The sequence below is a fragment of the Lissotriton vulgaris genome, chromosome 12 (genome assembly GCF_964263255.1).
Source record: "Lissotriton vulgaris chromosome 12, aLisVul1.2, whole genome shotgun sequence".
NCBI classification, from domain to species: Eukaryota; Metazoa; Chordata; class Amphibia; order Caudata; family Salamandridae; genus Lissotriton; species Lissotriton vulgaris.
Window position 1 is genome coordinate 491,877,492 of NC_141700.1, and position 20,012 is coordinate 491,897,503.

General features: G+C 45.1%; 20 non-coding genes across 20 annotated transcripts; all 20 read left to right on the forward strand.

Annotated features, from left to right (window-relative positions):
* The first annotated feature begins 313 nt into the window (after positions 1-313).
* On the forward strand, positions 314-428 carry LOC147677494 (U5 spliceosomal RNA). Its single transcript, XR_015302644.1, has one exon. It is a non-coding gene; the product is annotated as a U5 spliceosomal RNA (small nuclear RNA).
* Positions 429-1,326: 898 nt separating this feature from the next.
* On the forward strand, positions 1,327-1,441 carry LOC147677495 (U5 spliceosomal RNA). Its single transcript, XR_015302755.1, has one exon. It is a non-coding gene; the product is annotated as a U5 spliceosomal RNA (small nuclear RNA).
* Positions 1,442-2,339: 898 nt separating this feature from the next.
* Positions 2,340-2,454, forward strand: LOC147677496 (U5 spliceosomal RNA). The gene has a single exon (XR_015303442.1). It is a non-coding gene; the product is annotated as a U5 spliceosomal RNA (small nuclear RNA).
* Positions 2,455-3,352: 898 nt separating this feature from the next.
* Positions 3,353-3,467, forward strand: LOC147677497 (U5 spliceosomal RNA). The gene has a single exon (XR_015302758.1). It is a non-coding gene; the product is annotated as a U5 spliceosomal RNA (small nuclear RNA).
* An 898-nt stretch (positions 3,468-4,365) lies between these two features.
* On the forward strand, positions 4,366-4,480 carry LOC147677498 (U5 spliceosomal RNA). The gene has a single exon (XR_015302736.1). It is a non-coding gene; the product is annotated as a U5 spliceosomal RNA (small nuclear RNA).
* An 898-nt stretch (positions 4,481-5,378) lies between these two features.
* Positions 5,379-5,493, forward strand: LOC147677499 (U5 spliceosomal RNA). The gene has a single exon (XR_015302645.1). It is a non-coding gene; the product is annotated as a U5 spliceosomal RNA (small nuclear RNA).
* A 916-nt stretch (positions 5,494-6,409) lies between these two features.
* Positions 6,410-6,524, forward strand: LOC147677500 (U5 spliceosomal RNA). Its single transcript, XR_015302917.1, has one exon. It is a non-coding gene; the product is annotated as a U5 spliceosomal RNA (small nuclear RNA).
* An 898-nt stretch (positions 6,525-7,422) lies between these two features.
* Positions 7,423-7,537, forward strand: LOC147677501 (U5 spliceosomal RNA). The gene has a single exon (XR_015303434.1). It is a non-coding gene; the product is annotated as a U5 spliceosomal RNA (small nuclear RNA).
* An 898-nt stretch (positions 7,538-8,435) lies between these two features.
* Positions 8,436-8,550, forward strand: LOC147677502 (U5 spliceosomal RNA). Its single transcript, XR_015302759.1, has one exon. It is a non-coding gene; the product is annotated as a U5 spliceosomal RNA (small nuclear RNA).
* Positions 8,551-9,447: 897 nt separating this feature from the next.
* Positions 9,448-9,563, forward strand: LOC147677503 (U5 spliceosomal RNA). Its single transcript, XR_015302803.1, has one exon. It is a non-coding gene; the product is annotated as a U5 spliceosomal RNA (small nuclear RNA).
* An 898-nt stretch (positions 9,564-10,461) lies between these two features.
* LOC147677504 (U5 spliceosomal RNA) lies at positions 10,462-10,576 on the forward strand. The gene has a single exon (XR_015302760.1). It is a non-coding gene; the product is annotated as a U5 spliceosomal RNA (small nuclear RNA).
* An 897-nt stretch (positions 10,577-11,473) lies between these two features.
* Positions 11,474-11,588, forward strand: LOC147677505 (U5 spliceosomal RNA). Its single transcript, XR_015303443.1, has one exon. It is a non-coding gene; the product is annotated as a U5 spliceosomal RNA (small nuclear RNA).
* An 898-nt stretch (positions 11,589-12,486) lies between these two features.
* On the forward strand, positions 12,487-12,601 carry LOC147677506 (U5 spliceosomal RNA). The gene has a single exon (XR_015302761.1). It is a non-coding gene; the product is annotated as a U5 spliceosomal RNA (small nuclear RNA).
* An 898-nt stretch (positions 12,602-13,499) lies between these two features.
* On the forward strand, positions 13,500-13,614 carry LOC147677507 (U5 spliceosomal RNA). The gene has a single exon (XR_015303444.1). It is a non-coding gene; the product is annotated as a U5 spliceosomal RNA (small nuclear RNA).
* An 899-nt stretch (positions 13,615-14,513) lies between these two features.
* Positions 14,514-14,628, forward strand: LOC147677508 (U5 spliceosomal RNA). The gene has a single exon (XR_015303419.1). It is a non-coding gene; the product is annotated as a U5 spliceosomal RNA (small nuclear RNA).
* An 898-nt stretch (positions 14,629-15,526) lies between these two features.
* LOC147677509 (U5 spliceosomal RNA) lies at positions 15,527-15,641 on the forward strand. Its single transcript, XR_015302762.1, has one exon. It is a non-coding gene; the product is annotated as a U5 spliceosomal RNA (small nuclear RNA).
* An 898-nt stretch (positions 15,642-16,539) lies between these two features.
* On the forward strand, positions 16,540-16,654 carry LOC147677510 (U5 spliceosomal RNA). The gene has a single exon (XR_015303445.1). It is a non-coding gene; the product is annotated as a U5 spliceosomal RNA (small nuclear RNA).
* Positions 16,655-17,553: 899 nt separating this feature from the next.
* On the forward strand, positions 17,554-17,668 carry LOC147677511 (U5 spliceosomal RNA). Its single transcript, XR_015303420.1, has one exon. It is a non-coding gene; the product is annotated as a U5 spliceosomal RNA (small nuclear RNA).
* Positions 17,669-18,567: 899 nt separating this feature from the next.
* LOC147677512 (U5 spliceosomal RNA) lies at positions 18,568-18,682 on the forward strand. The gene has a single exon (XR_015303421.1). It is a non-coding gene; the product is annotated as a U5 spliceosomal RNA (small nuclear RNA).
* Positions 18,683-19,581: 899 nt separating this feature from the next.
* On the forward strand, positions 19,582-19,695 carry LOC147677513 (U5 spliceosomal RNA). The gene has a single exon (XR_015302792.1). It is a non-coding gene; the product is annotated as a U5 spliceosomal RNA (small nuclear RNA).
* Positions 19,696-20,012: the final 317 nt, after the last annotated feature.

Here is a 20,012-nt window from a genome sequence, read left to right on the forward strand (position 1 = left end):
AGTCCTACAGTGCCACTTCAGTTAAAGCCTGATTCACGCTTCCCGTTCCCCTTGCCCAGCAGCCCCGACACCTCCTAATGAGCTGAGGTGTGTACAAAAAGAATTTGCATATTCCCAGACAGACACTTGGAACTGTCCACCTTTTTGCTTTTCTGTGCTTTGAGCAGAGACTCTGAAGTTTGATCCTGTTTCCCTCACCGGCCTAGTTCTTGCCCTCTTTTTTAGAGGCTGCAAATACCTCTCAGGTCCTCACCCTCGCAATGATAGGGTCTTTGATCTGGTGCCTCTAACCCCCAGAGAGCCATATTCTAACTTACTCTGGTTTCTCTTCAAAATGAAAAAATCTTTCGCCTTTTACTAAAGATTTCCGTGGAGAGGAACATTTACGAGTTTATTCAATTTTTTTAAGCCTTACCACAGGTGAGGCTGTTTATCATTTGTTTAAAAGAAAAGCATTAGAAGTTGGGGAATATTTAGGAGTTGTCTGCTACTGTTATAAGGGAACATGAGCTTGGTGTTTTATTCCTGATCTCTCTGCTTGCTCATTTGCATAGACAGAGTGTAGGAGAGGTGCATCATGGGAAAGAGCTTGGGCAGTGCATGAGATTGCTTTTCCTTGACTATCTTGAAACTGCACGATAGCAGGCAGTGTATTTTCTCTTTTCTCAACATTCCTGCTGCCAGAGGCCAGACGTCACTCTCCTTTTAAAAGGTGGCACCAAGAGTCATGCTGCGCTTTTCATAGGGCTTGCCCGTTATTTGTGCCCATTAGGGGTGCCCTTAGAGGGTGGCCAATCCTGAGTCAGATTCCTCTCAGGTACACTTGAAGGGGCTCGTTTGTCTTGTTTCATGTGCCTCCAGCCTAGACAGATCTATACTTATATATTCAGCTTTAATGAAAATACGTGTGAAAAAGGGACTTAAAGTGCATGGCTATTTGCATAGAACAGTGGTGGCTCACAGCCTATCGATTGGAGGGATGGTGGGGAAAGCGTAAAATCGTTGGGGACGAAAGTCCTACAGTGCCACTTCAGTGAAAGCCTGATTCACGCTTCCCGTTCCCCTTGCCCAGCAGCCCCGACACCTCCTAATGAGCTGAGGTGTGTACAAAAAGAATTTGCATATTCCCAGGCAGACACTTGGAACTGCCCACCTTTTTGCTTTTCTGTGCTTTGAGCAGAGACTCTGAAGTTTGATCCTGTTTCCCTCACCGGCCTAGTTCTTGCCCTCTTTTTTAGAGGCTGCAAATACCTCTCAGGTCCTCACCCTCGCAATGATAGGGTCTTTGATCTGGTGCCTCTAACCCCCAGAGAGCCACATTCTAACTTACTCTGGTTTTTCTTCAAATTGAAAAAATCTTTCGCCTTTTACTAAAGATTTCCGTGGAGAGGAACATTTACGAGTTTATTCAATTTTTTTAAGCCTTACCACAGGTGAGGCTGTTTATCATTTGTTTAAAAGAAAAGCATTAGAAGTTGGGGAATATTTAGGAGTTGTCTGCTACTGTTATAAGGGAACATGAGCTTGGTGTTTTATTCCTGATCTCTCTGCTTGCTCATTTGCATAGACAGAGTGTAGGAGAGGTGCATCATGGGAAAGAGCTTGGGCAGTGCATGAGATTGCTTTTCCTTGACTATCTTGAAACTGCACGATAGCAGGCAGTGTATTTTCTCTTTTCTCAACATTCCTGCTGCCAGAGGCCAGACGTCTCTTTCCTTTTAAAAGGTGGCACCAAGAGTCATGCTGCGCTTTTCATAGGGCTTGCCCGTTATTTGTGCACGTTAGGGGTGCCCTTAGAGGGTGGCCAATCCTGAGTCAGATTCCTCTCAGGTACACTTGAAGGGGCTCGCTTGTCTTGTTTCATGTGCCTCCAGCCTAGACAGATCTATACTTATATATTCAGCTTTAATGAAAATACGTGTGAAAAAGGGACTTAAAGTGCATGGCTATTTGCATAGAACAGTGCTGGCTCACAGCCTATCGATTGGAGGGATGGTGGGGAAAGCGTAAAATCGTTGGGGACGAAAGTCCTACAGTGCCACTTCAGTGAATGCCTGATTCACGCTTCCCGTTCCCCTTGCCCAGCAGCCCCGACACCTCCTAATGAGCTGAGGTGTGTACAAAAAGAATTTGCATATTCCCAGGCAGACACTTGGAACTGCCCACCTTTTTGCTTTTCTGTGCTTTGAGCAGAGACTCTGAAGTTTGATCCTGTTTCCCTCACCGGCCTAGTTCTTGCCCTCTTTTTTAGAGGCTGCAAATACCTCTCAGGTCCTCACCCTCGCAATGATAGGGTCTTTGATCTGGTGCCTCTAACCCCCAGAGAGCCATATTCTAACTTACTCTGGTTTCTCTTCAAAACGAAAAAATCTTTCGCCTTTTACTAAAGATTTCCGTGGAGAGGAACATTGACGAGTTTATTCAATTTTTTTAAGCCTTACCACAGGTGAGGCTGTTCATCATTTGTTTAAAAGAAAAGCATTAGAAGTTGGGGAATATTTAGGAGTTGTCTGCTACTGTTATAAGGGAACATGAGCTTGGTGTTTTATTCCTGATCTCTCTGCTTGCTCATTTGCATAGACAGAGTGTAGGAGAGGTGCATCATGGGAAAGAGCTTGGGCAGTGCATGAGATTGCTTTTCCTTGACTATCTTGAAACTGCACGATAGCAGGCAGTGTATTTTCTCTTTTCTCAACATTCCTGCTGCCAGAGGCCAGACGTCACTCTCCTTTTAAAAGGTGGCACCAAGAGTCATGCTGTGCTTTTCATAGGGCTTGCACGTTATTTGTGCCCATTAGGGGTGCCCTTAGAGGGTGGCCAATCCTGAGTCAGATTCCTCTCAGGTACACTTGAAGGGGCTCGTTTGTCTTGTTTCATGTGCCTCCAGCCTAGACAGATCTATACTTATATATTCAGCTTTAATGAAAATACGTGTGAAAAAGGGACTTAAAGTGCATGGCTATTTGCATAGAACAGTGGTGGCTCACAGCCTATCGATTGGAGGGATGGTGGGGAAAGCGTAAAATCGTTGGGGACGAAAGTCCTACAGTGCCACTTCAGTGAAAGCCTGATTCACGCTTCCCGTTCCCCTTGCCCAGCAGCCCCGACACCTCCTAATGAGCTGAGGTGTGTACAAAAAGAATTTGCATATTCCCAGGCAGACACTTGGAACTGCCCACCTTTTTGCTTTTCTGTGCTTTGAGCAGAGACTCTGAAGTTTGATCCTGTTTCCCTCACCGGCCTAGTTCTTGCCCTCTTTTTTAGAGGCTGCAAATACCTCTCAGGTCCTCACCCTCGCAATGATAGGGTCTTTGATCTGGTGCCTCTAACCCCCAGAGAGCCATATTCTAACTTACTCTGGTTTTTCTTCAAAATGAAAAAATCTTTCGCCTTTTACTAAAGATTTCCGTGGAGAGGAACATTTACGAGTTTATTCAATTTTTTTAAGCCTTACCACAGGTGAGGCTGTTTATCATTTGTTTAAAAGAAAAGCATTAGAAGTTGGGGAATATTTAGGAGTTGTCTGCTACTGTTATAAGGGAACATGAGCTTGGTGTTTTATTCCTGATCTCTCTGCTTGCTCATTTGCATAGACAGAGTGTAGGAGAGGTGCATCATGGGACAGAGCTTGGGCAGTGCATGAGATTGCTTTTCCTTGACTATCTTGAAACTGCACGATAGCAGGCAGTATATTTTCTCTTTTCTCAACATTCCTGCTGCCAGAGGCCAGACGTCACTCTCCTTTTAAAAGGTGGCACCAAGACTCATGCTGCGCTTTTCATAGGGCTTGCACGATATTTGTGCCCGTTAGAGGTGCCCTTAGAGGGTGGCCAATCCTGAGTCAGATTCCTCTCAGGTACACTTGAAGGGGCTCGCTTGTCTTGTTTCATGTGCCTCCAGCCTAGACAGATCTATACTTATATATTCAGCTTTAATGAAAATACGTGTGAAAAAGGGACTTAAAGTGCATGGCTATTTGCATAGAACAGTGCTGGCTCACAGCCTATCGATTGGAGGGATGGTGGGGAAAGCGTAAAATCGTTGGGGACGAAAGTCCTACAGTGCCACTTCAGTTAAAGCCTGATTCACGCTTCCCGTTCCCCTTGCCCAGCAGCCCCGACACCTCCTAATGAGCTGAGGTGTGTACAAAAAGAATTTGCATATTCCCAGACAGACACTTGGAACTGTCCACCTTTTTGCTTTTCTGTGCTTTGAGCAGAGACTCTGAAGTATGATCCTGTTTCCCTCACCGGCCTAGTTCTTGCCCTCTTTTTTAGAGGCTGCAAATACCTCTCAGGTCCTCACCCTCGCAATGATAGGGTCTTTGATCTGGTGCCTCTAACCCCCAGAGAGCCATATTCTAACTTACTCTGGTTTCTCTTCAAAATGAAAAAATCTTTCGCCTTTTACTAAAGATTTCCGTGGAGAGGAACGTTTACGAGTTTATTCAATTTTTTTAAGCCTTACCACAGGTGAGGCTGTTTATCATTTGTTTAAAAGAAAAGCATTAGAAGTTGGGGAATATTTAGGAGTTGTCTGCTACTGTTATAAGGGAACATGAGCTTGGTGTTTTATTCCTGATCTCTCTGCTTGCTCATTTGCATAGACAGAGTGTAGGAGAGGTGCATCATGGGAAAGAGCTTGGGCAGTGCATGAGATTGCTTTTCCTTGACTATCTTGAAACTGCACGATAGCAGGCAGTGTATTTTCTCTTTTCTCAACATTCCTGCTGCCAGAGGCCAGACGTCACTCTCCTTTTAAAAGGTGGCACCAAGAGTCATGCTGCGCTTTTCATAGGGCTTGCCCGTTATTTGTGCCCATTAGGGGTGCCCTTAGAGGGTGGCCAATCCTGAGTCAGATTCCTCTCAGGTACACTTGAAGGGGCTCGCTTGTCTTGTTTCATGTGCCTCCAGACTAGACAGATCTATACTTATATATTCAGCTTTAATGAAAATACGTGTGAAAAAGGGACTTAAAGTGCATGGCTATTTGCATAGAACAGTGCTGGCTCACAGCCTATCGATTGGAGGGATGGTGGGGAAAGCGTAAAATCGTTGGGGACGAAAGTCCTACAGTGCCACTTCAGTGAAAGCCTGATTCACGCTTCCCGTTCCCCTTGCCCAGCAGCCCCGACACCTCCTAATGAGCTGAGGTGTGTACAAAAAGAATTTGCATATTCCCAGACAGACACTTGGAACTGTCCACCTTTTTGCTTTTCTGTGCTTTGAGCAGAGACTCTGAAGTTTGATCCTGTTTCCCTCACCGGCCTAGTTCTTGCCCTCTTTTTTAGAGGCTGCAAATACCTCTCAGGTCCTCACCCTCGCAATGATAGGGTCTTTGATCTGGTGCCTCTAACCCCCAGAGAGCCATATTCTAACTTACTCTGGTTTCTCTTCAAAATGAAAAAATCTTTCGCCTTTTACTAAAGATTTCCGTGGAGAGGAACATTTACGAGTTTATTCAATTTTTTTAAGCCTTACCACAGGTGAGGCTGTTTATCTTTTGTTTAAAAGAAAAGCATTAGAAGTTGGGGAATATTTAGAAGTTGGGGAATATTTAGGAGTTGTCTGCTACTGTTATAAGGGAACATGAGCTTGGTGTTTTATTCCTGATCTCTCTGCTTGCTCATTTGCATAGACAGAGTGTAGGAGAGGTGCATCATGGGAAAGAGCTTGGGCAGTGCATGAGATTGCTTTTCCTTGACTATCTTGAAACTGCACGATAGCAGGCAGTGTATTTTCTCTTTTCTCAACATTCCTGCTGCCAGAGGCCAGACGTCACTCTCCTTTTAAAAGGTGGCACCGAGAGTCATGCTGCGCTTTTCATAGGGCTTGCCTGTTATTTGTGCCCGTTAGGGGTGCCCTTAGAGGGTGGCCAATCCTGAGTCAGATTCCTCTCAGGTACACTTGAAGGGGCTCGTTTGTCTTGTTTCATGTGCCTCCAGCCTAGACAGATCTATACTTATATATTCAGCTTTAATGAAAATACGTGTGAAAAAGGGACTTAAAGTGCATGGCTATTTGCATAGAACAGTGGTGGCTCACAGCCTATCGATTGGAGGGATGGTGGGGAAAGCGTAAAATCGTTGGGGACGAAAGTCCTACAGTGCCACTTCAGTGAAAGCCTGATTCACGCTTCCCGTTCCCCTTGCCCAGCAGCCCCGACACCTCCTAATGAGCTGAGGTGTGTACAAAAAGAATTTGCATATTCCCAGGCAGACACTTGGAACTGCCCACCTTTTTGCTTTTCTGTGCTTTGAGCAGAGACTCTGAAGTTTGATCCTGTTTCCCTCACCGGCCTAGTTCTTGCCCTCTTTTTTAGAGGCTGCAAATACCTCTCAGGTCCTCACCCTCGCAATGATAGGGTCTTTGATCTGGTGCCTCTAACCCCCAGAGAGCCATATTCTAACTTACTCTGGTTTCTCTTCAAAATGAAAAAATCTTTCGCCTTTTACTAAAGATTTCCGTGGAGAGGAACATTGAAGAGTTTATTCAATTAGTTTAAGCCTTACCACAGGTGAGGCTGTTTATCATTTGTTTAAAAGAAAAGCATTAGAAGTTGGGGAATATTTAGGAGTTGTCTGCTACTGTTATAAGGGAACATGAGTTTGGTGTTTTATTCCTGAACTCTCTGCTTGCTCATTTGCATAGACAGAGTGTAGGAGAGGTGCATCATGGGAAAGAGCTTGGGCAGTGCATGAGATTGCTTTTCCTTGACTATCTTGAAACTGCACGATAGCAGGCAGTGTATTTTCTCTTTTCTCAACATTCCTGCTGCCAGAGGCCAGACGTCACTCTCCTTTTAAAAGGTGGCACCAAGAGTCATGCTGCGCTTTTCATAGGGCTTGCCCGTTATTTGTGCCCATTAGGGGTGCCCTTAGAGGGTGGCCAATCCTGAGTCAGATTCCTCTCAGGTACACTTGAAGGGGCTCGTTTGTCTTGTTTCATGTGCCTCCAGCCTAGACAGATCTATACTTATATATTCAGCTTTAATGAAAATACGTGTGAAAAAGGGACTTAAAGTGCATGGCTATTTGCATAGAACAGTGGTGGCTCACAGCCTATCGATTGGAGGGATGGTGGGGAAAGCGTAAAATCGTTGGGGACGAAAGTCCTACAGTGCCACTTCAGTGAATGCCTGATTCACGCTTCCCGTTCCCCTTGCCCAGCAGCCCCGACACCTCCTAATGAGCTGAGGTGTGTACAAAAAGAATTTGCATATTCCCAGGCAGACACTTGGAACTGCCCACCTTTTTGCTTTTCTGTGCTTTGAGCAGAGACTCTGAAGTTTGATCCTGTTTCCCTCACCGGCCCAGTTCTTGCCCTCTTTTTTAGAGGCTGCAAATACCTCTCAGGTCCTCACCCTCGCAATGATAGGGTCTTTGATCTGGTGCCTCTAACCCCCAGAGAGCCATATTCTAACTTACTCTGGTTTCTCTTCAAAACGAAAAAATCTTTCGCCTTTTACTAAAGATTTCCGTGGAGAGGAACATTGATGAGTTTATTCAATTTTTTTAAGCCTTACCACAGGTGAGGCTGTTTATCATTTGTTTAAAAGAAAAGCATTAGAAGTTGGGGAATATTTAGGAGTTGTCTGCTACTGTTATAAGGGAACATGAGCTTGGTGTTTTATTCCTGATCTCTCTGCTTGCTCATTTGCATAGACAGAGTGTAGGAGAGGTGCATCATGGGAAAGAGCTTGGGCAGTGCATGAGATTGCTTTTCCTTGACTATCTTGAAACTGCACGATAGCAGGCAGTGTATTTTCTCTTTTCTCAACATTCCTGGTGCCAGAGGCCAGACGTCACTCTCCTTTTAAAAGGTGGCACCAAGAGTCATGCTGCGCTTTTCATAGGGCTTGCCCGTTATTTGTGCCCATTAGGGGTGCCCTTAGAGGGTGGCCAATCCTGAGTCAGATTCCTCTCAGGTACACTTGAAGGGGCTCGTTTGTCTTGTTTCATGTGCCTCCAGCCTAGACAGATCTATACTTATATATTCAGCTTTAATGAAAATACGTGTGAAAAAGGGACTTAAAGTGCATGGCTATTTGCATAGAACAGTGGTGGCTCACAGCCTATCGATTGGAGGGATGGTGGGGAAAGCGTAAAATCGTTGGGGACGAAAGTCCTACAGTGCCACTTCAGTGAAAGCCTGATTCACGCTTCCCGTTCCCCTTGCCCAGCAGCCCCGACACCTCCTAATGAGCTGAGGTGTGTACAAAAAGAATTTGCATATTCCCAGGCAGACACTTGGAACTGCCCACCTTTTTGCTTTTCTGTGCTTTGAGCAGAGACTCTGAAGTTTGATCCTGTTTCCCTCACCGGCCTAGTTCTTGCCCTCTTTTTTAGAGGCTGAAAATACCTCTCAGGTCCTCACCCTCGCAATGATAGGGTCTTTGATCTGGTGCCTCTAACCCCCAGAGAGCCATATTCTAACTTACTCTGGTTTTTCTTCAAAATGAAAAAATCTTTCGCCTTTTACTAAAGATTTCCGTGGAGAGGAACATTTACGAGTTTATTCAATTTTTTTAAGCCTTACCACAGGTGAGGCTGTTTATCATTTGTTTAAAAGAAAAGCATTAGAAGTTGGGGAATATTTAGGAGTTGTCTGCTACTGTTATAAGGGAACATGAGTTTGGTGTTTTATTCATGATCTCTCTGCTTGCTCATTTGCATAGACAGAGTGTAGGAGAGGTGCATCATGGGAAAGAGCTTGGGCAGTGCATGAGATTGCTTTTCCTTGACTATCTTGAAACTGCACGATAGCAGGCAGTGTATTTTCTCTTTTCTCAACATTCCTGCTGCCAGAGGCCAGACGTCACTCTCCTTTTAAAAGGTGGCACCAAAAGTCCTGCTGCGCTTTTCATAGGGCTTGCCCGTTATTTGTGCCCATTAGGGGTGCCCTTAGAGGGTGGCCAATCCTTAGTCAGATCCTCTCAGGTACACTTGAAGGGGCTCGTTTGTCTTGTTTCATGTGCCTCCAGCCTAGACAGATCTATACTTATATATTCAGCTTTAATGAAAATACGTGTGAAAAAGGGACTTAAAGTGCATGGCTATTTGCATAGAACAGTGGTGGCTCACAGCCTATCGATTGGAGGGATGGTGGGGAAAGCGTAAAATCGTTGGGGACGAAAGTCCTACAGTGCCACTTCAGTGAAAGCCTGATTCACGCTTCCCGTTCCCCTTGCCCAGCAGCCCCGACACCTCCTAATGAGCTGAGGTGTGTACAAAAAGAATTTGCATATTCCCAGGCAGACACTTGGAACTGCCCACCTTTTTGCTTTTCTGTGCTTTGAGCAGAGACTCTGAAGTTTGATCCTGTTTCCCTCACCGGCCTAGTTCTTGCCCTCTTTTTTAGAGGCTGCAAATACCTCTCAGGTCCTCACCCTCGCAATGATAGGGTCTTTGATCTGGTGCCTCTAACCCCCAGAGAGCCATATTCTAACTTACTCTGGTTTTCTCTTCAAAACGAAAAAATCTTTCGCCTTTTACTAAAGATTTCCGTGGAGAGGAACATTGACGAGTTTATTCAATTTTTTTAAGCCTTACCACAGGTGAGGCTGTTTATCATTTGTTTAAAAGAAAAGCATTAGAAGTTGGGGAATATTTAGGAGTTGTCTGCTACTGTTATAAGGGAACATGAGCTTGGTGTTTTATTCCTGATCTCTCTGCTTGCTCATTTGCATAGACAGAGTGTAGGAGAGGTGCATCATGGGAAAGAGCTTGGGCAGTGCATGAGATTGCTTTTCCTTGACTATCTTGAAACTGCACGATAGCAGGCAGTGTATTTTCTCTTTTCTCAACATTCCTGCTGCCAGAGGCCAGACATCACTCTCCTTTTAAAAGGTGGCACCAAGAGTCATGCTGCGCTTTTCATAGGGCTTGCCCGTTATTTGTGCCCATTAGGGGTGCCCTTAGAGGGTGGCCAATCCTGAGTCAGATTCCTCTCAGGTACACTTGAAGGGGCTCGTTTGTCTTGTTTCATGTGCCTCCAGCCTAGACAGATCTATACTTATATATTCAGCTTTAATGAAAATACGTGTGAAAAAGGGACTTAAAGTGCATGGCTATTTGCATAGAACAGTGGTGGCTCACAGCCTATCGATTGGAGGGATGGTGGGGAAAGCGTAAAATCGTTGGGGACGAAAGTCCTACAGTGCCACTTCAGTGAAAGCCTGATTCACGCTTCCCATTCCCCTTGCCCAGCAGCCCCGACACCTCCTAATGAGCTGAGGTGTGTACAAAAAGAATTTGCATATTCCCAGGCAGACACTTGGAACTGCCCACCTTTTTGCTTTTCTGTGCTTTGAGCAGAGACTCTGAAGTTTGATCCTGTTTCCCTCACCGGCCTAGTTCTTGCCCTCTTTTTTAGAGGCTGCAAATACCTCTCAGGTCCTCACCCTCGCAATGATAGGGTCTTTGATCTGGTGCCTCTAACCCCCAGAGAGCCATATTCTAACTTACTCTGGTTTTTCTTCAAAATGAAAAAATCTTTCGCCTTTTACTAAAGATTTCCGTGGAGAGGAACATTTACGAGTTTATTCAATTTTTTTAAGCCTTACCACAGGTGAGGCTGTTTATCATTTGTTTAAAAGAAAAGCATTAGAAGTTGGGGAATATTTAGGAGTTGTCTGCTACTGTTATAAGGGAACATGAGTTTGGTGTTTTATTCCTGAACTCTCTGCTTGCTCATTTGCATAGACAGTTTGTAGGAGAGGTGCATCATGGGAAAGAGCTTGGGCAGTGCATGAGATTGCTTTTCCTTGACTATCTTGAACCTGCACGATAGCAGGCAGTGTATTTTCTCTTTTCTCAACATTCCTGCTGCCAGAGGCCAGACGTCACTCTCCTTTTAAAAGGTGGCACCAAGAGTCATGCTGCGCTTTTCATAGGGCTTGCCCGTTATTTTACCCATTAGGGGTGCCCTTAGAGGGTGGCCAATCCTGAGTCAGATTCCTCTCAGGTACACTTGAAGGGGCTCGTTTGTCTTGTTTCATGTGCCTCCAGCCTAGACAGATCTATACTTATATATTCAGCTTTAATGAAAATACGTGTGAAAAAGGGACTTAAAGTGCATGGCTATTTGCATAGAACAGTGGTGGCTCACAGCCTATCGATTGGAGGGATGGTGGGGAAAGCGTAAAATCGTTGGGGACGAAAGTCCTACAGTGCCACTTCAGTGAAAGCCTGATTCACGCTTCCCGTTCCCCTTGCCCAGCAGCCCCGACACCTCCTAATGAGCTGAGGTGTGTACAAAAAGAATTTGCATATTCCCAGGCAGACACTTGGAACTGCCCACCTTTTTGCTTTTCTGTGCTTTGAGCAGAGACTCTGAAGTTTGATCCTGTTTCCCTCACCGGCCTAGTTCTTGCCCTCTTTTTTAGAGGCTGCAAATACCTCTCAGGTCCTCACCCTCGCAATGATAGGGTCTTTGATCTGGTGCCTCTAACCCCCAGAGAGCCATATTCTAACTTACTCTGGTTTCTCTTCAAAACGAAAAAATCTTTCGCCTTTTACTAAAGATTTCCGTGGAGAGGAACATTGACGAGTTTATTCAATTTTTTTAAGCCTTACCACAGGTGAGGCTGTTTATCATTTGTTTAAAAGAAAAGCATTAGAAGTTGGGGAATATTTAGGAGTTGTCTGCTACTGTTATAAGGGAACATGAGCTTGGTGTTTTATTCCTGATCTCTCTGCTTGCTCATTTGCATAGACAGAGTGTAGGAGAGGTGCATCATGGGAAAGAGCTTGGGCAGTGCATGAGATTGCTTTTCCTTGACTATCTTGAAACTGCACGATAGCAGGCAGTGTATTTTCTCTTTTCTCAACATTCCTGCTGCCAGAGGCCAGACGTCACTCTCCTTTTAAAAGGTGGCACCAAGAGTCATGCTGCGCTTTTCATAGGGCTTGCCCGTTATTTGTGCCCATTAGGGGTGCCCTTAGAGGGTGGCCAATCCTGAGTCAGATTCCTCTCAGGTACACTTGAAGGGGCTCGTTTGTCTTGTTTCATGTGCCTCCAGCCTAGACAGATCTATACTTATATATTCAGCTTTAATGAAAATACGTGTGAAAAAGGGACTTAAAGTGCATGGCTATTTGCATAGAACAGTGGTGGCTCACAGCCTATCGATTGGAGGGATGGTGGGGAAAGCGTAAAATCGTTGGGGACGAAAGTCCTACAGTGCCACTTCAGTGAAAGCCTGATTCACGCTTCCCGTTCCCCTTGCCCAGCAGCCCCGACACCTCCTAATGAGCTGAGGTGTGTACAAAAAGAATTTGCATATTCCCAGGCAGACACTTGGAACTGCCCACCTTTTTGCTTTTCTGTGCTTTGAGCAGAGACTCTGAAGTTTGATCCTGTTTCCCTCACCGGCCTAGTTCTTGCCCTCTTTTTTAGAGGCTGAAAATACCTCTCAGGTCCTCACCCTCGCAATGATAGGGTCTTTGATCTGGTGCCTCTAACCCCCAGAGAGCCATATTCTAACTTACTCTGGTTTTTCTTCAAAATGAAAAAATCTTTCGCCTTTTACTAAAGATTTCCGTGGAGAGGAACATTTACGAGTTTATTCAATTTTTTTAAGCCTTACCACAGGTGAGGCTGTTTATCATTTGTTTAAAAGAAAAGCATTAGAAGTTGGGGAATATTTAGGAGTTGTCTGCTACTGTTATAAGGGAACATGAGTTTGGTGTTTTATTCATGATCTCTCTGCTTGCTCATTTGCATAGACAGAGTGTAGGAGAGGTGCATCATGGGAAAGAGCTTGGGCAGTGCATGAGATTGCTTTTCCTTGACTATCTTGAAACTGCACGATAGCAGGCAGTGTATTTTCTCTTTTCTCAACATTCCTGCTGCCAGAGGCCAGACGTCACTCTCCTTTTAAAAGGTGGCACCAAAAGTCCTGCTGCGCTTTTCATAGGGCTTGCCCGTTATTTGTGCCCATTAGGGGTGCCCTTAGAGGGTGGCCAATCCTTAGTCAGATTCCTCTCAGGTACACTTGAAGGGGCTCGTTTGTCTTGTTTCATGTGCCTCCAGCCTAGACAGATCTATACTTATATATTCAGCTTTAATGAAAATACGTGTGAAAAAGGGACTTAAAGTGCATGGCTATTTGCATAGAACAGTGGTGGCTCACAGCCTATCGATTGGAGGGATGGTGGGGAAAGCGTAAAATCGTTGGGGACGAAAGTCCTACAGTGCCACTTCAGTGAAAGCCTGATTCACGCTTCCCGTTCCCCTTGCCCAGCAGCCCCGACACCTCCTAATGAGCTGAGGTGTGTACAAAAAGAATTTGCATATTCCCAGGCAGACACTTGGAACTGCCCACCTTTTTGCTTTTCTGTGCTTTGAGCAGAGACTCTGAAGTTTGATCCTGTTTCCCTCACCGGCCTAGTTCTTGCCCTCTTTTTTAGAGGCTGCAAATACCTCTCAGGTCCTCACCCTCGCAATGATAGGGTCTTTGATCTGGTGCCTCTAACCCCCAGAGAGCCATATTCTAACTTACTCTGGTTTCTCTTCAAAACGAAAAAATCTTTCGCCTTTTACTAAAGATTTCCGTGGAGAGGAACATTGACGAGTTTATTCAATTTTTTTAAGCCTTACCACAGGTGAGGCTGTTTATCATTTGTTTAAAAGAAAAGCATTAGAAGTTGGGGAATATTTAGGAGTTGTCTGCTACTGTTATAAGGGAACATGAGCTTGGTGTTTTATTCCTGATCTCTCTGCTTGCTCATTTGCATAGACAGAGTGTAGGAGAGGTGCATCATGGGAAAGAGCTTGGGCAGTGCATGAGATTGCTTTTCCTTGACTATCTTGAAACTGCACGATAGCAGGCAGTGTATTTTCTCTTTTCTCAACATTCCTGCTGCCAGAGGCCAGACATCACTCTCCTTTTAAAAGGTGGCACCAAGAGTCATGCTGCGCTTTTCATAGGGCTTGCCCGTTATTTGTGCCCGTTAGAGGTGCCCTTAGAGGGTGGCCAATCCTGAGTCAGATTCCTCTCAGGTACACTTGAAGGGGCTCGTTAGTCTTGTTTCAAGTGCCTCCAGCCTAGACAGATCTATACTTATATATTCAGCTTTAATGAAAATACGTGTGAAAAAGGGACTTAAAGTGCATGGCTATTTGCATAGAACAGTGGTGGCTCACAGCCTATCGATTGGAGGGATGGTGGGGAAAGCGTAAAATCGTTGGGGACGAAAGTCCTACAGTGCCACTTCAGTGAAAGCCTGATTCACGCTTCCCGTTCCCCTTGCCCAGCAGCCCCGACACCTCCTAATGAGCTGAGGTGTGTACAAAAAGAATTTGCATATTCCCAGGCAGACACTTGGAACTGCCCACCTTTTTGCTTTTCTGTCCTTTGAGCAGAGACTCTGAAGTTTGATCCTGTTTCCCTCACCGGCCTAGTTCTTGCCCTCTTTTTTTAGAGGCTGCAAATACCTCTCAGGTCCTCACCCTCGCAATGATAGGGTCTTTGATCTGGTGCCTCTAACCCCCAGAGAGCCATATTCTAACTTACTCTGGTTTCTCTTCAAAACGAAAAAATCTTTCGCCTTTTACTAAAGATTTCCGTGGAGAGGAACATTTACGAGTTTATTCAATTTTTTTAAGCCTTACCACAGGTGAGGCTGTTTATCATTTGTTTAAAAGAAAAGCATTAGAAGTTGGGGAACATTTAGGAGTTGTCTGCTACTGTTATAAGGGAACATGAGCTTGGTGTTTTATTCCTGATCTCTCTGCTTGCTCATTTGCATAGACAGAGTGTAGGAGAGGTGCATCATGGGAAAGAGCTTGGGCAGTGCATGAGATTGCTTTTCCTTGACTATCTTGAAACTGCACGATAGCAGGCAGTGTATTTTCTCTTTTCTCAACATTCCTGCTGCCAGAGGCCAGACGTCACTCTCCTTTTAAAAGGTGGCACCAAGAGTCATGCTGCGCTTTTCATAGGGCTTGCCCGTTATTTGTGCCCATTAGGGGTGCCCTTAGAGGGTGGCCAATCCTGAGTCAGATTCCTCTCAGGTACACTTGAAGGGGCTCGTTTGTCTTGTTTCATGTGCCTCCAGCCTAGACAGATCTATACTTATATATTCAGCTTTAATGAAAATACGTGTGAAAAAGGGACTTAAAGTGCATGGCTATTTGCATAGAACAGTGGTGGCTCACAGCCTATCGATTGGAGGGATGGTGGGGAAAGCGTAAAATCGTTGGGGACGAAAGTCCTACAGTGCCACTTCAGTGAAAGCCTGATTCACGCTTCCCGTTCCCCTTGCCCAGCAGCCCCGACACCTCCTAATGAGCTGAGGTGTGTACAAAAAGAATTTGCATATTCCCAGGCAGACACTTGGAACTGCCCACCTTTTTGCTTTTCTGTGCTTTGAGCAGAGACTCTGAAGTTTGATCCTGTTTCCCTCACCGGCCTAGTTCTTGCCCTCTTTTTTAGAGGCTGAAAATACCTCTCAGGTCCTCACCCTCGCAATGATAGGGTCTTTGATCTGGTGCCTCTAACCCCCAGAGAGCCATATTCTAACTTACTCTGGTTTTTCTTCAAAATGAAAAAATCTTTCGCCTTTTACTAAAGATTTCCGTGGAGAGGAACATTTACGAGTTTATTCAATTTTTTTAAGCCTTACCACAGGTGAGGCTGTTTATCATTTGTTTAAAAGAAAAGCATTAGAAGTTGGGGAATATTTAGGAGTTGTCTGCTACTGTTATAAGGGAACATGAGTTTGGTGTTTTATTCATGATCTCTCTGCTTGCTCATTTGCATAGACAGAGTGTAGGAGAGGTGCATCATGGGAAAGAGCTTGGGCAGTGCATGAGATTGCTTTTCCTTGACTATCTTGAAACTGCACGATAGCAGGCAGTGTATTTTCTCTTTTCTCAACATTCCTGCTGCCAGAGGCCAGACGTCACTCTCCTTTTAAAAGGTGGCACCAAAAGTCCTGCTGCGCTTTTCATAGGGCTTGCCCGTTATTTGTGCCCATTAGGGGTGCCCTTAGAGGGTGGCCAATCCTTAGTCAGATTCCTCTCAGGTACACTTGAAGGGGCTCGTTTGTCTTGTTTCATGTGCCTCCAGCCTAGACAGATCTATACTTATATATTCAGCTTTAATGAAAATACGTGTGAAAAAGGGACTTAAAGTGCATGGCTATTTGCATAGAACAGTGGTGGCTCACAGCCTATCGATTGGAGGGATGGTGGGGAAAGCGTAAAATCGTTGGGGACGAAAGTCCTACAGTGCCACTTCAGTGAAAGCCTGATTCACGCTTCCCGTTCCCCTTGCCCAGCAGCCCCGACACCTCCTAATGAGCTGAGGTGTGTACAAAAAGAATTTGCATATTCCCAGGCAGACACTTGGAACTGCCCACCTTTTTGCTTTTCTGTGCTTTGAGCAGAGACTCTGAAGTTTGATCCTGTTTCCCTCACCGGCCTAGTTCTTGCCCTCTTTTTTAGAGGCTGCAAATACCTCTCAGGTCCTCACCCTCGCAATGATAGGGTCTTTGATCTGGTGCCTCTAACCCCCAGAGAGCCATATTCTAACTTACTCTGGTTTCTCTTCAAAACGAAAAAATCTTTCGCCTTTTACTAAAGATTTCCGTGGAGAGGAACATTGACGAGTTTATTCAATTTTTTTAAGCCTTACCACAGGTGAGGCTGTTTATCATTTGTTTAAAAGAAAAGCATTAGAAGTTGGGGAATATTTAGGAGTTGTCTGCTACTGTTATAAGGGAACATGAGCTTGGTGTTTTATTCCTGATCTCTCTGCTTGCTCATTTGCATAGACAGAGTGTAGGAGAGGTGCATCATGGGAAAGAGCTTGGGCAGTGCATGAGATTGCTTTTCCTTGACTATCTTGAAACTGCACGATAGCAGGCAGTGTATTTTCTCTTTTCTCAACATTCCTGCTGCCAGAGGCCAGACATCACTCTCCTTTTAAAAGGTGGCACCAAGAGTCATGCTGCGCTTTTCATAGGGCTTGCCCGTTATTTGTGCCCGTTAGAGGTGCCCTTAGAGGGTGGCCAATCCTGAGTCAGATTCCTCTCAGGTACACTTGAAGGGGCTCGTTAGTCTTGTTTCAAGTGCCTCCAGCCTAGACAGATCTATACTTATATATTCAGCTTTAATGAAAATACGTGTGAAAAAGGGACTTAAAGTGCATGGCTATTTGCATAGAACAGTGGTGGCTCACAGCCTATCGATTGGAGGGATGGTGGGGAAAGCGTAAAATCGTTGGGGACGAAAGTCCTACAGTGCCACTTCAGTGAAAGCCTGATTCACGCTTCCCGTTCCCCTTGCCCAGCAGCCCCGACACCTCCTAATGAGCTGAGGTGTGTACAAAAAGAATTTGCATATTCCCAGGCAGACACTTGGAACTGCCCACCTTTTTGCTTTTCTGTCCTTTGAGCAGAGACTCTGAAGTTTGATCCTGTTTCCCTCACCGGCCTAGTTCTTGCCCTCTTTTTTTAGAGGCTGCAAATACCTCTCAGGTCCTCACCCTCGCAATGATAGGGTCTTTGATCTGGTGCCTCTAACCCCCAGAGAGCCATATTCTAACTTACTCTGGTTTCTCTTCAAAACGAAAAAATCTTTCGCCTTTTACTAAAGATTTCCGTGGAGAGGAACATTTACGAGTTTATTCAATTTTTTTAAGCCTTACCACAGGTGAGGCTGTTTATCATTTGTTTAAAAGAAAAGCATTAGAAGTTGGGGAACATTTAGGAGTTGTCTGCTACTGTTATAAGGGAACATGAGCTTGGTGTTTTATTCCTGATCTCTCTGCTTGCTCATTTGCATAGACAGAGTGTAGGAGAGGTGCATCATGGGAAAGAGCTTGGGCAGTGCATGAGATTGCTTTTCCTTGACTATCTTGAAACTGCACGATAGCAGGCAGTATATTTTCTCTTTTCTCAACATTCCTGCTGCCAGAGGCCAGACGTCACTCTCCTTTTAAAAGGTGGCACCAAGACTCATGCTGCGCTTTTCATAGGGCTTGCACGATATTTGTGCCCGTTAGAGGTGCCCTTAGAGGGTGGCCAATCCTGAGTCAGATTCCTCTCAGGTACACTTGAAGGGGCTCGTTTGTCTTGTTTCATGTGCCTCCAGCCTAGACAGATCTATACTTATATATTCAGCTTTAATGAAAATACGTGTGAAAAAGGGACTTAAAGTGCATGGCTATTTGCATAGAACAGTGGTGGCTCACAGCCTATCGATTGGAGGGATGGTGGGGAAAGCGTAAAATCGTTGGGGACGAAAGTCCTACAGTGCCACTTCAGTGAAAGCCTGATTCACGCTTCCCGTTCCCCTTGCCCAGCAGCCCCGACACCTCCTAATGAGCTGAGGTGTGTACAAAAAGAATTTGCATATTCCCAGGCAGACACTTGGAACTGCCCACCTTTTTGCTTTTCTGTGCTTTGAGCAGAGACTCTGAAGTTTGATCCTGTTTCCCTCACCGGCCTAGTTCTTGCCCTCTTTTTTTAGAGGCTGCAAATACCTCTCAGGTCCTCACCCTCGCAATGATAGGGTCTTTGATCTGGTGCCTCTAACCCCCAGAGAGCCATATTCTAACTTACTCTGGTTTCTCTTCAAAACGAAAAAATCTTTCGCCTTTTACTAAAGATTTCCGTGGAGAGGAACATTTACGAGTTTATTCAATTTTTTTAAGCCTTACCACAGGTGAGGCTGTTTATCATTTGTTTAAAAGAAAAGCATTAGAAGTTGGGGAATATTTAGGAGTTGTCTGCTACTGTTATAAGGGAACATGAGCTTGGTGTTTTATTCCTGATCTCTCTGCTTGCTCATTTGCATAGACAGAGTGTAGGAGAGGTGCATCATGGGACAGAGCTTGGGCAGTGCATGAGATTGCTTTTCCTTGACTATCTTGAAACTGCACGATAGCAGGCAGTATATTTTCTCTTTTCTCAACATTCCTGCTGCCAGAGGCCAGACGTCACTCTCCTTTTAAAAGGTGGCACCAAGACTCATGCTGCGCTTTTCATAGGGCTTGCACGATATTTGTGCCCATTAGAGGTGCCCTTAGAGGGTGGCCAATCCTGAGTCAGATTCCTCTCAGGTACACTTGAAGGGGCTCGTTTGTCTTGTTTCATGTGCCTCCAGCCTAGACAGATCTATACTTATATATTCAGCTTTAATGAAAATACGTGTGAAAAAGGGACTTAAAGTGCATGGCTATTTGCATAGAACAGTGGTGGCTCACAGCCTATCGATTGGAGGGATGGTGGGGAAAGCGTAAAATCGTTGGGGACGAAAGTCCTACAGTGCCACTTCAGTGAAAGCCTGATTCACGCTTCCCGTTCCCCTTGCCCAGCAGCCCCGACACCTCCTAATGAGCTGAGGTGTGTACAAAAAGAATTTGCATATTCCCAGGCAGACACTTGGAACTGCCCACCTTTTTGCTTTTCTGTGCTTTGAGCAGAGACTCTGAAGTTTGATCCTGTTTCCCTCACCGGCCTAGTTCTTGCCCTCTTTTTTTAGAGGCTGCAAATACCTCTCAGGTCCTCACCCTCGCAATGATAGGGTCTTTGATCTGGTGCCTCTAACCCCCAGAGAGCCATATTCTAACTTACTCTGGTTTCACTTCAAAACGAAAAAATCTTTCGCCTTTTACTAAAGATTTCCGTGGAGAGGAACATTTACGAGTTTATTCAATTTTTTAAGCCTTACCACAGGTGAGGCTGTTTATCATTTGTTTAAAAGAAAAGCATTAGAAGTTGGGGAATATTTAGGAGTTGTCTGCTACTGTTATAAGGGAACATGAGCTTGGTGTTTTATTCCTGATCTCTCTGCTTGCTCATTTGCATAGACAGAGTGTAGGAGAGGTGCATCATGGGACAGAGCTTGGGCAGTGCATGAGATTGCTTTTCCTTGACTATCTTGAAACTGCACGATAGCAGGCAGTATATTTTCTCTTTTCTCAACATTCCTGCTGCCAGAGGCCAGACGTCACTCTCCTTTTAAAAGGTGGCACCAAGACTCATGCTGCGCTTTTCATAG